This window comes from Poromitra crassiceps (assembly GCF_964638095.1).
Source record: "Poromitra crassiceps genome assembly, chromosome: 7".
NCBI classification, from domain to species: domain Eukaryota; kingdom Metazoa; phylum Chordata; class Actinopteri; order Beryciformes; family Melamphaidae; genus Poromitra; species Poromitra crassiceps.
In genome coordinates, this window is record NC_139628.1 from 21,232,259 (window position 1) to 21,236,389 (window position 4,131).

Sequence of the window (4,131 nt, forward strand, 5' to 3'; positions counted from 1 at the left end):
TTTTCACGTCTAGGTCTAAATGCCGGCTCCTACCTGAGTCTTCACGTGAAGTGAAGACGCTATCCGATGCAAAACATCCTCTTCTTTTAATGACACCTAGTTGTTGCATCCAAATTGTTGCATAAAATCCACTTTTCTGTCTTTCAAAAAGCAAAAAGCATTTATCTGGAGCACCTCGAGCAACCCGGAAGTCGTTGTTCCGGGTTGCTTCAGATCAGAGAAGAAGAAGAAGCGGTGCCCCCCCCCACGAATTCTCCCTCTCTACTTGCTACAGATAAAACATATCTGATGTGATCAGATGTGGTCTGATCTCACTCACTCTTGCAGCTTAACACTGAGGTTCTGTAGCCTTCGGCTCATTTGTCGACTTTCAATGTCCAAGAAGAGTTTTTGGAAGGCCTCAAATGTGTACTTGAGTTCATCAGGATAGGCTACGTTGAGTGTGTAAATGAGTCCAAGCAGCATGGCACAAGCCAAGGCAACAGAGGACAACTCACTGAGGACCTCCACACCGTCGATCACAATACCGATGTCCTTTGGAGGGGAGAGCGAGTCGCCATCACGGATGACAAAGATTGCCATGGGTGTGCCTTCAAGTTCTGCCTCTTGCCTCTTCCCGTTGCACAGCCTGAAAGACAATTAACTTTAGTATTTTGTGTGTGTGTGTGTGTGTTTTTGAGCCCGGGGAGGGGGATACATTCCACAAAGCTGGAAGGCAGAAGAGAGGGACAGAGAAAACATGGAGTGGACAGATAGATGACATTCCTACACATTTCCAATAAAAAAAATTCATACCTTTTCCAGACCTTGATTAGTCTGATTTTGTCTGGTGTTCAATATGATACATGCAGATAGAAATCTTGCCCCGGCTAACAAGGTCATATCATTCCATAGATTGTTCTTCACAGCCATCAAAATGTGACAGATTATTTGCAGGGTTCCATATTATAAACACAATAGTTTTCTGGGCAGAGCCTATGTTCTTGACTGGCAGTGATGATGGTGGATATTTGATATAAAGCTTGCCGACAGCATCCCTCAGTTAAAGTTGATGCCAGTGATGTCATTTGTGCATAAATGACATCACTGGTCCACAACTTAGGAGAATTCTGTTTTTTAGACACTGTGACCTTATTTCCATCTTAAAATATGATCTTAAACTCACCCAGATAACTTTGGTTTCATTCAGATCACCCGGTAAGATATTGAGCCGTGAGTAACAGGCAAAAACGGGGCATCTAGATCTAGATCAACGATCTAGCATTACCTTGCTTCACCCCTGGCTCTGCTGTCTGTCACATTAATAGCAGTTCCTCACCCTTCCCACTCCATACATTATTCCAGACTGGCTCAAATAAATACACGCTGCCATTGAATTCATCGTCCATAATCTCGAGACCAGATATTATCAGCCAGCGGCGTTTCGAGATTATGGACTCACAGCTCAATATCTTCCCGGACGATACGAATGAAACCAAAGGTATTTGGGTGAGTTTAAAGGGATAGTTCAGTTTGTTTGAAGTAGGGTCCTATAGGTACTTGCATAATGTTATGCATAATAATGGCGTAAGTGAAATGGGTAAATCACTCTGGCCCCTTGTCGCCCAGTCTATCGAGATCCAGCACTCTCAATGCATCAGGCTGAGCCGTTGCCCTGCAGCTTTGAGGGTCAGTAACTAAAACATAATTTAGCCACCTAAAATAACACCCACATAAACAAATCAATATCAGTGTACATGTACCCTCTATTTTGACATTTTTCAGCGTTTTAGACAGCCGTCTCCTCTCATTTGGCACTACATTTGATCTGCACTGCACAACTACCGTATTCCTATGCCTGCACAGTGCCGCGGAGTAATCCAGTCCCGCGGCGCTAAGAATGCAGTAGTTGTGCGGTGCAGAGAAAATGTAGTGCTAAATGAGAGGGCTGTTTGACGGTAAAGTGCTGGAAAATGTCAAAATAGAGCATACATGTACACTGATATTGATTTGTTTAGGCTGTGAGTTATTTTAGGTGGCTAAGTTACGTTTTAGTTACTGGCCCCCAAAGCTACAGGGAAACAGCTCTGAGCCTGATGCATTGAGAGTGCTGGATCTCCAAACACGGTGTGTGATGGGTCCAGAGTGCTTTACCCAGTACACTGACTGTATGCAAGTACATCATAGGACCCCACTTCAAGCAAACCCAACTATCCCTTTAAGATCATATTTTAAGCTGGAAAAAAGTCTGGGTGTCTAAAAAAACAGAATTCTCCTTTACCTCAAATCAACTCTCAATAACTGTCAAACTCAATTAATGTCTGCAAAACTATTTACAGTTTTCAGATGTGTGAGATTATGTGCAAAATAACTGCATTGTGTTATTTTGTCCATTTAATAGCAAACAGCCTGATCTGAGTGCATTGCCACGGTTTGCTGTCTCACCTGGTACTCTTTCAGTTCCTTCACGTCTTCCCCCAGGTACATCACCAGACTCTTCACTCGTCTGATGTTCATGTCGAGGCTCTATAGCAACACACACACACACACACACACACAGCAAAAGATAAATATATCAGATGTCCACGCACCGGCGACCTAACATACAGAAATCAGAAATTGAAAACGTATGCATACCTGATCCAAAGTTTTAAGAGCATCAGCGGTTTTCACCCGGAATGCTCCACCTTTGCTCCTGATCACCTGGAGAAGCTGGCTGCTCAATTTATCCAAATTGGCAAAGAAGCGTGCTTGTAGAGGTACCGTTGTGATCCGTAGGAATTCAGCGTTGATCTGAAATATATAAATTACACAACACATTTTGGGTTAGACAGCCACTCTGAAAAACACATCATACATTTACAGCACACACGGAACCCTGACTATGAGCTTCCTATTGCTAGCTACGGCCCCTTTTCCTAGCCCCGCACCATCCCGTGACCTGGTCAGCATCATCATCATCAGTCAGTATATACATCCCACTGTGACATCATCCTTGATGTCATAAATCCCACTGTGACATTATCAGTGATGTCATAAATCTGACATCAGTGATGCTGGTCTCATTTGCCACACAGCAGCCGAGCTGCGAATGCAAGCTGCAGGGCCAGCTGAGCGAGCCTAGGAATCGAATGTGTGTAGCGTGCGAGATCCCTAGTAAATGTTATTAACCTTTTTCACAGCAGCCATTTTGTGTGTAAAAGCACCAATCAAACATTCTCCAATAACTGCCAACGTTGTGGTTTTATGACTGTAAACATTGTTGCATTGTGTGCGTACGTGCGACGTACCTTATGAGCAGTAAAGTAGGCTGGGATAGGCGACTGGTTGAACAGTTGCAGTGTTCTTGTTACGTGCGTCAGAACCGGGCTTCTACCAAAGTCCAACTGGGGATTTGAACCTGCACCGTTGGACCCTGTCCAATAGACGATAAGACCACCTCCTGGGGGAGAGGAGAGGAGAGCGGGTAGTTGGGGGTTTCAATGGGAGGATACGCGTGTGTGTGGGGGGAGGGGGGGCGCGCGCGCGTGCCTCTGTGCATGGGTGTGACGTACCTTGTGAGCAGTAAAGTAGGCTGGGATAGGCGACCGGTTGAACAGTTGCAGTGTTCTTGTTACGTGCGTCAGAACCGGGCTTCTACCAAAGTCCAACTGGGGATTTGAACCTGCACCTTTGGACCCTGTCCAATAGATGATAAGACCACCTCCTGGAGAGGAGAGCAGAGGAGAGGATTCACCAAATACCCACAACCAATACTGAAACCTATAATACCAACCTACACCATAATGCCAAAACACACAGGGCCCTATTGTCGCAAAAGCGGTAATTTAGAGTTTGCACTTGTTTTGCTGCTAGTTTAACACCGGCGCAATGCAATTTAAGAGCGTGCACAAACGCATATGGCTTCCCCCTGCCGCACTATTAGCTCTACGCCCGTTATAAATGATTATCTAAGCAGGTGTGTCAGCGCAGTCAGCACACCATTTTACAGCAGCTAATATTTTAATATCTTAAGTTGATCTCAGGGCTCTTATATTTTATTTTACTGTAGATTATTTTATTTTATTCTGGTTAATTTTTGTAGACATCCCTTTAATCCCTGAAGTCCGATTTTTGTATAGCCTACAGCAGCGAATATTTTGAGGTGATCTC

At 44.5% G+C, this 4,131-nt stretch overlaps 1 long non-coding RNA gene across 1 annotated transcript; it reads right to left on the reverse strand.

Annotated features, from left to right (window-relative positions):
• Positions 1-297: 297 nt before the first annotated feature.
• Positions 298-2,756, reverse strand: LOC310779940. Its single transcript, XR_014552879.1, has 3 exons — positions 2,617-2,756; positions 2,425-2,505; positions 298-628 (listed from the first exon to the last, which is right to left on the reverse strand). It is a non-coding gene; the product is annotated as an uncharacterized lncRNA (long non-coding RNA).
• Positions 2,757-4,131: the final 1,375 nt, after the last annotated feature.